General features: G+C 38.5%; 1 long non-coding RNA gene across 1 annotated transcript; it reads right to left on the bottom strand.

Annotated features, from left to right (window-relative positions):
- Positions 1–1,750: 1,750 nt before the first annotated feature.
- Positions 1,751–4,232, bottom strand: LOC113343858. The gene is made up of 2 exons (XR_003357445.1): positions 4,063–4,232; positions 1,751–2,149 (listed from the first exon to the last, which is right to left on the bottom strand). It is a non-coding gene; the product is annotated as an uncharacterized LOC113343858 (long non-coding RNA).
- Positions 4,233–13,290: the final 9,058 nt, after the last annotated feature.

The following is a 13,290-nucleotide window of genomic DNA, read 5'->3' as shown; positions in this document are numbered from 1 at the left end:
AATATTTTCTCTATATGGTTAACAAAATTAGACTCCAATGGTATAAAAGTTAAGAAATACATATGAAAACTATGAGGGTTGACTGTATTAAGTATATGTACCAAGTATATTCTAGGATAAAACAAATGAGAACAGTCAATTAGGCTAGGTAAATGGATAACACTAGCGGGCTAACATGACGGGTAGCATTGACGGGATAATAGGGAGGGTATTGGGCCGGGCAAGAAAATCTGAATTGTGGCCTGTGCCCACCCTCTTATTTAAATGAGCTAGGTCGGGCCAGCCCGTAAAGGGCCACGATCACCCATGGGCTGTCATGGGACAGGGCGGACGGCACTGGGCCTCGAGCTGCCGGGCAAAATTTACACCCCTAACTGGACCTGCCTAATTAGGGTTTTGCCAGCCGTGCGTCATGCCTTGTTTGGGCGCACAAATTGGGACGACCATCCATGTTTGGTCTTGACCGATCGGTCATGTATGTAGGCGGGCCCACGGTGTTTGTGTTGACATGCTCCGGGCCCTTTGAATCTACATCTACACCCTCCATCTATGCCTGCGAAAACGGATGGTTGAGACTGATTTGCGACACATGTAATGTGCTGCAAACCCTAATTTAGGGTTTCTCGTCCACGCTTCTTGGGTTGTACAAATTGGAAAGCCATGCTACCATTTTGGAGAGGCCGACCATGCGGGATCCGCATTGGTCCGGTGTTGAACATTCCAATACCTGCTTGAGGGTTATGGATTCGATCTAAGCCATCCAATCATGCTGGTGAAGTTGGATGGTCGTGATCGTTTCTGAGACTGATACGGACAGTCCAGATGCTCGATCGGGCTAGTATAACACTCCGAGAGTTATAGCCTGTACAGGTATTTCGTACATGCCTCCTTATTTAATGCTTGGAGATTCGTGTTGCTCTGCTGAGAGCAACACTCAGCCGTCATGCCGCACCAATAATGATAAGAGTGAAGCAGTACAGGAAATACAAGGCTGGTCATACATTAATAATGTTATAAATTCACAAGGTATATGGGATTGTTGCTACATGCTCAAATTTAGGTGAATTAGTAAAGTGGAGAAGTATTCATCACTTATCAGTGGCATTATCCTTTGCAGGATGTCAGCGCATAAATTTGGTTTTACAATTTTAGCCCATCAACAAACAGGCAGGTGACAAATTTCTAGAAGCTGATCGCAATACGGCTTATTTTCATTCTGTAGCTAATTTTAATAAGCGAAGATCTCACATTGGTGCTATTCAAGATCCTTTGGGTATATGGTATGATAACAAAAATGATATTGAAGATATTTTTCGTAAGCACTTTATGGATATATCTAATACGTCTAACCCTCAACCTAACCAGGATATTTTGCAGCTTTTCTGTAACGGACTGGTGAATTTTCCCTCCTAATGGGCTGGTTTTCAATCCATTAGCAAGGCCAAGCCCACCAGTACGTCACTCGACGTGTAATATGATACATAAACAACAAAAAAATTTATACAAAGAGAAAATAGTGAAGGACAGTAAAATAATGACTACATGCTTGTCCATGAAAAATCCAATAGAACTTGTCAAAGTGAGTCTAATATTTTCAAAATGTAAAATGAGCATTTAATAACGCCAGTACTCATAAGAAGGTCTAAAAAAATGAACAAAGATGTACAAGAAGAATTCCCTTTAAGTGGTAAACCATGAAAACAAAGTTTGTTGTCATCTATGAAGTTCCAAACAAATGACTTGTAGATACTGGAAATTAAAAACTTAGGCTAACACCCTTGATAACTTAGTAAATTCATGTCAAGGTAAAAGACATATTGTACATAAAATACAGTAAACTAAACTATAAGCAGCAAAATTAATCAAGTTCAAGAGTTTTAACAAAATTAGACAAGCACTTAATACCCAAGACCAAAACCATTGTATACGAAACAGACAAGTTTTTTTTTGTTACAGACCATATTGAGATCATGTCCAAAATCCCAATGATAACAGCAAAATATACAAAATGATATGGGATCAAGGCAAACAAACTAAACTCCCAGGTACCCCGTGATATACACATCAAAAAGTATGAGAATACCAACTTTCATAGCGCTAATGCTTCCGTGAGCTCTCCCGGCTTACTGCCACAACTTTTCTTCGTACTCTGAGGGGGGAAAACAAAACAAAGGGGGTGAGCGAAAGCCCAGTAGAGGGTATAACAACAAAAACGTATGCGAGAGTTAAACATGGATAATAAAGAAAAGCACCAGCTAAATAGAAACGTAATTCTTATGCAAACGTAAATCATAAAAATATTAAGAGCCACAAAGCAAATTTACTCTACTATTCATGGCCAGTGTCGCCGTCAGGGTAGTTCTGGTGACCAGCTATCGTTGCCGCAACGATCTTCCGGGTAGCCACCGAGGTGGTGGGGTGCCACTTAGGCCCGACGTTCCTAAAGTAGAGCTTCTAGTTCTTACTGGCAGCAATCTCAAGCAAACTCTCAGATAAAATAACATTTCTAAACCACAGAAAATTCACAAAAGTGAAACGCAGCGATGCCGCAACTTACACAAAAGCCTTCTCCGTAAACAAAAATACCAAAGTGGAAGTAAATCGATATACCAAAATTAAATGCATTCATTCTTAAAAGAGGGAGTGAAATCACTAGCTACAAGAAGTAAGCAAGATTATCGGCAAATGAATATCCAAGGGAGATGAATACTTGACACAAATGTGATTTAAACATGGCAAAGTCTCACAACTGTTACAAAACTGGATTATTTTTTTTTTATCAAGCCAAGTTAGTCCTAGTTGCCCAGAGGTTAACAATGAAAGTAAAATGCAAACACCGTTGTATCCAAGTAAGTACAAATTGAAGACTTAAAAGAAATTAAAAGCCACCATCAGGGGCGGAGGCAACATGTTGCAACCTTGTGCAGTTGCACCCCCTCACGTTTTCAAAATCCATAGGAAGTCTAGTATATGCAAGCCAAAAAAAAAAAAGAGAGAGTTTGCACCCCCTAAAATCTCAACACTTGCACCCCCTAAGCCCAAAAGAAAAATCCATTTTGACTTTCTTTCTCCCATAATCGTTCACAGTAGGAGAGACTAGTACTCCAAAAACGCAACGCAACTCTCATACTCTCATTAGTTAGTCTAATACGTTTTTTTTTCTCCGTTACATCTTCTACTCTATTTTCAGTATCCTGGTGTCATGTAGTTGCTATAAATGTTGCTAGTCTTTCTCTGTTGCAGTAAAAAAAAAATTTGCACCCCCTCTCTCAAAATTCTGGCTCCGCCCCTGGCCACCATTTGCCAAGTTAAGTTATGTAAACAGGGATTTTACAAAGCAAAACTTGAACTAAAATTTGTGAGTTACTAAACATTGGGATAAATTTACTAGTTACTGGGTGGGGGAGGGTAAAATACAGAACCCATATGAAAAGTTTCAAACCTTTAAAAATGGTGAAGTTAAATCAATACCGCTGGTCACTGGATCATTTTTGCAAACAGGTGATGAGCAATTTCAAAATTATGAACAATTCAGAGGAAATCGAATGCATGAGTGCTTTGGAGATTTTAGTGAAGAAAATTTGTCTAGCTCTTGGTTGAGATAACATATCAAATCATCAAATCATTAATTTGCATGGATTGTAATAGTTATGAAAAATGTTGTGCAAGTTCGTTTCAACATCAACTGAAAACAGATGCTCCCAAGCATGGGTTAATTTACTAAACCAAGATTGAAATAGAGGGAGTGAAACAAAATGAAACAAAAGATGAAAACGGAAATGACATTTGAAACCAAGCTGTTCAACCCAGTAAATTTGCATTTGGGAATAAAATTAGGAAGAATGGATCTCTTGGCAACGACAAGCAAACATTTATCTGTGGACTTTGAAATCAAATACAGTAGCTATTAAAAGGAAGGTGGTACAACGAATTCACATCCACTAATTCCGAAATAAGGAGAAACGAAAATTTAATCCAAATCAGAAAATAAAAAGCACAAATTGAATACAGTGAAAACAATGAAGAAAACATGAAATAAACAATTGAGAGAGAACCCCCTACCTTTGCGTTTCAAAATCCTTAATCGTAAACGGAGAGCGAGTTCCAGTCAAATTTTTCTTCACAAATCAACAGTTTCTTGTCTGTGTGAAATGGTTGGGAAAAAAACAACGGTTTTGAGAGAAGAGAAAGTCGGAAATAACAAGGAGAATGTTTATCTCTGATTTTAAAGTGACATGGACTAAGATACCCTTAGCTTCTCATGCCCTTTACGTGGCACTCATGGGCAAAATATTGTAGCCTTGTCCAAGGTATCTACTAATCTGATTATTCGGTTTTAGGTAACTTACCTAAACGAACATTCATATTGGTTGTGCTAGAGCTCAAAGCCCAACAAAATTATTCGGGTCGTTACATTTTTCCTCCATCTATTTCTACAACTCAGAATGATTCTCTTATCCAGATATCGGATGCTCAAGAAATCAAGGATGCAGTTTTTCAGATCAGACCTTGGGCATCTTCAGGAAATGATGGATTTCAAGCAGCTTTTTATCAGCAATGTTGGGATATTATTGGTAATGAGGTAATTTCTATGGTTAAACACTTTTTTATTCACAAACATATGCTCAAAGCCATAAATCATACCTATCAAGTGTTGATCCCAAAAATTCAATATCCCCAAACACCAGCAGATTATCGACCTATTAGTCTTTGTAATGTTAGCTAAAATAATTTCAAAAATTTTAGCTAACCGTTTGAAACCGCTTCTCTGTGATCTTATTTCACCTACTCAAACTGCATTTGTTTCTGGTAGACACATCCATGACAATATCATTATTGCCCATGAAATTTTGCATAGTATGAAGATTAAAAATATTAATCGAGCTCTTGTAGGTTTGAAATTAGACATGTCGAAAGCTTTCGACAGGGTAGAATGGTCTTTTCTGCTTTTTATTTTTAGACAACTGGGTTTTCATGAGGACTGGATTACTATGATTGAGAAGTATATTTCTACAACCAATGTTTCGATTCTTACCAATGGTAGTCCTAGTTCCACTTTTTCTCTTACTCGTGGCCTTCGTCAGGGAGACCCTTTGTCTCCATATTTATTTTTGTTCGTCATGGAAGCCTTTTCAAGACATTTACAGCATCATGTTGATTCAGTTCTTCTTAAGGGAATAAAATTTAACCAACATTGTCCAAATATCAATCACCTGTTTTTTTGCAGATGATTGTTTATTGTTCTTTCAAGCTACTTGTTCTCAAATGGTGCATCTCCAACATCTACTTCAGATTTTTGGTCAAGCTTCAGGGCAGGTTATCAATACGCACAAATCAACCATATCTTTTGGTAAGCATACTTCTAATAATCCCAAGTCTAATATTTCTGATATACTTAACATGAAAGTTATGGGTCTTTGTGAAAAATATTTGGGAATACCTCTTTTATTTCATAGATCAAGACAAAAGAATTGTCAAGGAATTATTGATAACATGAACAACATATTACAAGGTTGGCAGAGTAAAATCACTAATCAAGCAGGCAGAACAATTCAGGTAAATGTTGTTCTCAGTACAATGGCAATGTACCAAATGCAAGTATTTAAGTTGCCAGACTCGACTATCCACTAGGGACACTTAGTGGTTTAAAAGGCTTAGTGCATACGCTAAATGCATTCGAGAGACCAGCGACAGTGGTATAGTTAGGATTTCCTTAGTTTTGTTTTACTTGAGGACAAGTAAAATTCAGGTTTGGGGGTATTTGATGAGTGCCAAATATTGTATATATTTATCCCTTTTTGTTGGCATTTTAACTCATCTCTTGCGCATTAATTCTACATTTTATCCCATATTCTGTATTTTCATTGTTTTCAAGAATAAATATTTTTATTAATTAATTTTGCATTTTTAGGTAATAAATAAAGTTCGGATGAGTCGCGGAGCGAAAAGAGCAGAAAAGTAGTGAAAAGCCGGGAGAAATTACGCAAGGAAACCGCGAAGAATGGTGCGCACAACCTCATTTTCTACACACAAAAGCGCCTCCGTTCTCAGCCATCAGATCAGTTCTCAGGAGCATCCGACGGTCGCTCCTTCATAGATCATCAAAATCGGAAGTCTCTGCCAAGCACCACAGCGCTGAAATTCCAAGCCTTCAGATTAGATGGTAGTTGAATCCAACGGTCGTTCCTATGCCTGTGCATCAAATCCCGATGATTCCGCCTTACACTACAGTACCTAACTCCATCTGGTGCCGTTAACTTCGTTGCACCTCAGAATCCGACGGTCGCTTCACACATCCTTCCATCTATCCGTTCGATTCCACTCAGATCCAATGATCCAACATCTCAGATTCGCCAACATCTAAATTTGATATCCCGCCTCACACAATAGCAACCTATACCTATACCCTGAACCCGACCCATTCTTCTCCTCTTTCTTTCTTCTCCTCCACCCGACAGTTGCAGAGCTCTGCAACTGCAACTCTTGCTCCTGCCATGCCGCCAACACCATCACCTCGAGTTCCACCACCACCACACCACACCGTACATCACCACTCCATCCCAAGTCTCTCCCTTGTCTCGTTTCTAGCATCTAACTAGGTGCTACAAGCTAGAACAGTGAGAAGCTAGGGTTTCACCAACAGCGAGGAGAAGACACAATTGAGGGCTGGAAAAGCTTCAGAAAAGCAGAGGGGACATACCCAAAGCATGGGTCGAAGCCAATTTACACATGGGTATGTCGAATTCGATTTTCCCCAAAAGTTAGGGTCTGCAAATTTAGGGTTTTGTGAAATTAGGATTTTTTGTGTAAGCTATAAAAGGGAATCTGTAGAGAATGAAAAACTTGTTCTTGGACTAGCCAAGTTTCCCCCTAATTGGGTTAGGTTTGATTTTAATTTCATTGTCAATTTTCATCATTTGCATATTTTTCTTCTTGTTCACTGTGTTGTGTTTGATGTTGTGTAATTGTTGATGTGTTGTTAGTTTAATGCTCCTGTTCATTTGTAATTGTTCCTGTTTAGTTCTAGGTGTTAGCATGTTCTAATTCACCACTAGGGTGAAGATGAAACCTTAATGCCACTGTGTAGGAGACTACAATTTTGGCCTCTCATCACTTTGCTCTCACATTGTATGTCAGGCATACATTGTAGTTAGGATACCCCTGTGATTGAAAGTGCAGCAGCCCATGTTAATTGATTATGGTCCAAACCTCAGACTAGTTATGCTCTAATCAGATAGCTAGTACCTTGGGAGGATAATTTGGTTGCAATTGGAATATCCGACTTAGTCTAGGTTAAGAGGTGGAATCAATGCCCTAGTTTGCCATCAACCTTCATTCTCATCCACAATTCCATCTTCTACTGTTTAACTTTGCTTTCTTGTTTTCTTTCATTTGTTTTACTTTCACTTCTCATTTGCTTTACCTGCACTGCTGCATTACTACTTGCATTTCTGTTTTGCACTTTCTTTACTACTTGTTTGACCTGCAACTCTGTTGCATTTCTGCTTTGCATTTACTGCACTGCTGCTACAGCTCTGTTGCTACTGCACTGCTGTGCATTTTCTGTCGCTGCTGTAGCTTCTTCAGCTGCTGCTGCCTCTCTTGCACTCCTGCTGCTTGCTTTGCTCTCCAAGGCTCACTTCACTCCTGAGCCCAAGTCCAATTCAGTGAAACCAAAGGCTAAAGGCCCAACCAACTGAGCCCAAAGCTCAGTTCACTCCCAAAAGCCTCTGAAGCCCAGTTAAGGCCAAAGCCTAGTTCACTACTAAGCCCAACTCACAAGTGAATTGTTAAGCCCAACGCTCAAACCAGTTTCCAGAACCAAAGCCCATTTGCACTTCAAAGATAACTGAGCCCAAGCTCAGTTCATTTTATTTTTAACAAACCCACTAAGCCCAATTCATTCAAAGGGCATTCAAACCCATTAGTACTCAAGCCCAATTTAAGCCAAAAGGCTTCTAAGCCCAAAGCAAATCTAGGAACCCAATTAGCTAAACACTCCAAAACACACCCGATCTCTGTGGATCGACCCGTACTTGCACGAGCTACAACCGACGACCGTGCACTTGCGGTATTACTGTAGGCCCGTTTCTATTGCTTCATTTATACACCTTTCCGGACCTGCCAAGTTTTTGGCGCCGCTGCCGGGGATTGGTGCTGTGTTTTATCTGTGTTTTTTCTTAGCTATTATGTATTTCATTTCATAGCATTTGCATCTGCATCTGCTTCATTTCATTTGCTGTTGGACCTGCTGTTTTGAACCTGTTTTTCCTCTGCTGGGACGCCACCAAGGAAAAGAACCAAAACCCAACTGGGTTTTTGCAACAATATCAGAGCAGCTGGGCTGTGCTAAAAAGGTAAGCCTAAACCCATTCATTGAGAGAACCCAACCTGTGGGCTTCCAAATTTTTTAATTGTGGGCTTGTAATAATTAACCCAATTTTTTGGGCTTTTTATTTTTCTATTTTGGGTTTGTAATAATTTATGTGTGGGCTTGTTGTTTAATTTGTGGGCTTGTATTTATTTTGTGTGGGCTTGTTTAAATTTTTCCATTGGACTTGTATTTTGGACTCTGGGTTTAAACCCAGCTGATAACCGATTGTGGGCCGCAGCCTTCCTTCCATTTCATTAGAGGCTTGCACAGTGGGCTTGCTCCCATTCAAAAACCAAATTTTATTTTTTTTAATTTTATTTTTCTTTAAAAAAAAAAAAAAAAAAAAAAAATATTTCTACTTTGCTCCCAATTTTAAAACCAAATTTTTACTTGCTCCCATCTTAAACCAAATTTTTATTTTTACTCCCATTTTAAACCAAATTTTTCCCAAAAATCCAAACCCTTTAAAAACCAAATTTTTCCCAAAAATCCAAACCCTTTAAAAACCAAATTCTGAGCTTTGTAACATAGTTACTTAGCTTTTGAGCCAATCATGTCTGGATATTGGTCTGCTCCTGGGGATGGAAATAAAACTCTTAGAGAACTTGCTTATGGGCATCTGCCACGTTATGAACCTTCCACGGACCATGATGTCAATAGTCATAGGAATTATAATGGACATTTTCAAAGTCCCGAGCCGCAATACATGAACCCTAATGACTATTCATACATGCATCATTCGCCACAACGTGAAAATGAACATTTTGCTAGTGCCTCACTCACCCACTCATCACTTATGGATCAAATAGAAGCTCGAATCACAGCTTTAGAAATGCAAGCACATGAGGAATCTGTCACATCTACTTTTCTTAGGCAGCCTGAAATCTATGCATGTCCCGCATGTGGTAGTTTAGACCACCCTGTTGAGCATTGTCATATTTTGCATAATTTTAGGCAATCTAGAGAAAATCCAAGGTATGAAATGCCCATAAATTGTGAGAATGGTAGTCATTGGGACCATAATCAATCCTTTGAGGGTTGCGATCAATCTTTTATAAACCCTAATGACCATGCACACATGTACCAATCATCACAATTTGAACATGAAGAATTTTGTACTCCCATGAATTTAGACTCCACCACAGAATCTTTCAGACTCAGTGAGCAAAACTTCGATAGATCTACATCACGAATTAAGGCACATTTAGATCAGATTTTGTTTCACCTACAAAAGGAGGAAATTCATGAGGAAATGTATGTTGTCCCTAATGAAGTGTCTAGTCCCTTCCATGTAAATGATGATTATGAACCTAATTTAGAGGAACATGAATCGACTAATGACACCACCACTTTTAATGAGGACCAATATGCATGCTACCATGATGATGATTATGATGATTATGATGATGTGTTAGAAGAACATGAAAATATTGTGGAACCTGTTGGTTCAATAACATATGGCTTCTCGCCCTCGACCTTCATGAATATTGTTTTTTCTAATACTCATTGTAATTCATATGATTTTGATATTGACATGGGATTCGTACAATTATTCTGTGAAGATGAACATGACATAGGAATAGTTGAATCTTCTGTGGACACTAATATGCATGAAAATATATTTGATGTGTCTGATTCTCTACCTAGGTCACATTGTGATATTTCTCCTGATTTGCCGATGCATGAGAATAAATATGTTGATGATGTTGATGATTCTGAGTGTGAACTTGCCAATTTGATTGATGATTGTGAGCATGATGTGACATGTGTAGATGATTTAGGAGATTTTGATTTGATTGATAATGATATGCCTATTCTTCTACCTAAGTCACAATCTGTTGGCCTTCCACCCAACCTAGATTTGGTTTGTACCAACATTGTAAAACCAATTTTTCTGAAAATGCCTAACCTAGGTTTGGAACTGTGTGCCTCCCAAGTCCTCTTGGACTATTTTGCTTCCAAATATAATACATTTGAGGAACCACAGTTGGAAATAGCATGTTTGCCCGTCCCTAGCACAGTTCATTTTGAGCTAGACCTTGTGCATGATGAACCCCCAAAACTGCGCGATTTTGTTTTCAAAATTATATCTTCTGTAAAATCCAGGCTTGGGGGTAGCTCATTTTGTTTCACAGTTTCACTTGCGTTTCTTTCCTGTTATTATTGTGTGAAGCTGTTGAAATGTCTACACTTCGTCTTTTGGGTTGATCCTCAACTCTTTAGATTGTTAGTGTATGGTGAATTTTTTGTATATAATCCAGTAGATAAAAATTTCTTAAAAACCCTTTTGTTCCTTTTGTATATATTTTGCTAATCCAATATGATCTCGGTTGAAATATGTTGGATTTTTGCCTTGAATAACGGAGTTTTAATTCTGCTTTCGCCGAAATCGGGTATTCTCTCTCCTTTTACTCTACTCAGCATGTCCCTTTCCATATGTTGCATTTTAATTCTTTCCATATTTTGAAACATTGAGGACAATGTTTAGTTTAGGTTTGGGGGTATAGAGTAGATACCACGATAATATGCTATAATTAGAAACGAACTCCTTCTTCTTTTTGAAAAAAGTGAAAAATTCCAAAAAAATTTAAAAAATCAAAATTCAAAAAAATTAAAAAATGAAAAATCATAAAAATGGAGCTCATTTACCTTGAAATGTTGACTCTTGTGCAAATATGTAATTATTAGGAGTCTTAGTCTAGATATTTAGGCACCCTGATTCTAGCACAATTCACATAGTGATAAGAAATTTGCACGCGCACGATCTACCAATACATGTATGGCCTCGATCTTCAAGGTGTTTGATAGGAAGTTACGATTGCCAATCACTTTAGAATACTGAACGAAACTTGACTAGCTTGTTCTTTGGTTGGTTGGGATAGAAGGTGGAGGTTACATTAAGAAAGACAACCATCGAATTTAACTGGGTGCATCAAAAAGGGCTACCTCTTGCAAAGTGTCATGTAATCTTTTGTTTCCTTTTGTATATGTATCAAAAGTGTCTCCTTCAAAAAAAAAAATATATATATATATATATATCAGAAAAATACAAAAAAATCAAGTACTTATCAATTCCATCATCTCTTGTTCCAAAAATAAAATGAGAATAGTCAATGTAAATAAGAGTCATGTAAAGAGTCATCTTTTGTTGTTTCATTGTAATAAGCAAGGAGGGTGTATGCCATTGATGTACAACGCGAGTAATTGTGAAATACCTCCAACTCATTCACAATTCTCGTAAAGTCCGGACAGCTAGCTAGATTTCGACCTCAGTTCTTAGCCTGAGAAACTATCTCTTGGTGATTAGTAGTCATAACTTCAGATCTTTCTTTACACATGTGTAGATACACTTTACACTCTTATCACATGTCTTTTTTTGTTATCAGTGCTAGGATTGTGCCTTCGATAGCTAGATTGACATCTCCATTTTGCTGTGAGCTTAAACTGTTTTGCACATGTCACATTTGATGGAATATGAGCTTATATTTTTTCCTTAGGTTTTGTAGGCACACCTCTGGTAAACCTTCACGAGACTTCACTCGTCCACTAGGGACACTTAGTGGTTTAAAAGGCTTAGTGCATACGCTAAATGCATTCGAGAGACCAGCGACAGTGGTATAGTTAGGATTTCCTTAGTTTTGTTTTACTTGAGGACAAGTAAAATTCAGGTTTGGGGGTATTTGATGAGTGCCAAATATTGTATATATTTATCCCTTTTTGTTTGCATTTAACTCATCTTTTATGCATTAATTCTACATTTTATCCCATATTCTGTATTTTCATTGTTTTCAAGAATAAATATTTTTATTAATTAATTTTGCATTTTTAGGTAATAAATAAAGTTCGGATGAGTCGCGGAGCGAAAAGAGCAGAAAAGTAGTGAAAAGCCGGGAGAAATTACGCAAGGAAGCTGCGAAGAATGGTGCGCACAACCTCATTTTCTACACACAAAAGCGCCTCCATTCTCAGCCATCAGATCATTTCTCAGAAGCATCCGACGGTCGCTCCTTCATAGATCATCAAAATCTGATGTCCCTACCGAGCACCACAGCGCTGAAATTCCAAGCCTTCAGATTAGATGGTAGTTGAATCCAACGGTCGCTCCTATGCCTGTGCATCAACTCCCGATGATTCCGCCTTACACTACAGTACCTAACTCCATCTGGTGCCGTTAACTTCGTTGCACCTCAGAATCCGACGGTCGCTTCACACATCCTTCCATCTATCCGTTCGATTCCACTCAGATCCAATGATCCAACATCTCAGCTCGCCAAACATCAAAGTTTGATGAACCCGCTCAACACCCTAAGCATCAAACCCATCGACCCAAAACAAACACCCCCCTTCTTCTTCCCCAAAACTCATTTCCCCCAAATTTCTTCTCTTCCCCCGACCATGGCAGACCCTGCCATGTCTGCTCCGCCGTCTCCATCTCCACCACGACCACAAGGACGCCACCACCATCACCTACCTCTTCCCTAGTCGTGTCTGTCTTGTTCTTAGCATTAATTTTTGATGCTACCAAGAAGACAAACATAGCTAGGGTTTCACAGTGGAGAGAAGAAGGAAATTGGAGCAGCGTTCGAGTAAAGGATTAGCAGAGGAGGAGAAGTACAAGCATGGGTCGAGGCTATTTGCATCAGAGAGTGAGTTTAATTTCCAATTTAAAAATTAGGGTTTCCAATATAGGGTTTCTGAAAATTTGGATATTTTGTAAGCTATAAAAGGGAAGTGATGTGAGATGTAAAAACTGTGCTTGGACTAGCCAAGTTTCCACCCAATTTGGGTTAGGTTAATTTAATTCCAATTTTAATTGCACTGTTAACTTTTAGGGTTCTTGTTTGGCAATTTTAATTCTCTGCTTAGTAGTTCAATTTCAGTTATGTTCATTGTTAGTGTTTCTGTTAATGTGTTCA

The sequence above is a fragment of the Papaver somniferum genome, unplaced genomic scaffold, assembly GCF_003573695.1.
Source record: "Papaver somniferum cultivar HN1 unplaced genomic scaffold, ASM357369v1 unplaced-scaffold_7, whole genome shotgun sequence".
Classification (NCBI taxonomy): Eukaryota; Viridiplantae; Streptophyta; class Magnoliopsida; order Ranunculales; family Papaveraceae; genus Papaver; species Papaver somniferum.
Note: the sequence above shows the minus strand (reverse complement) of the source record. Positions and strands in the feature narration are given on the sequence as shown.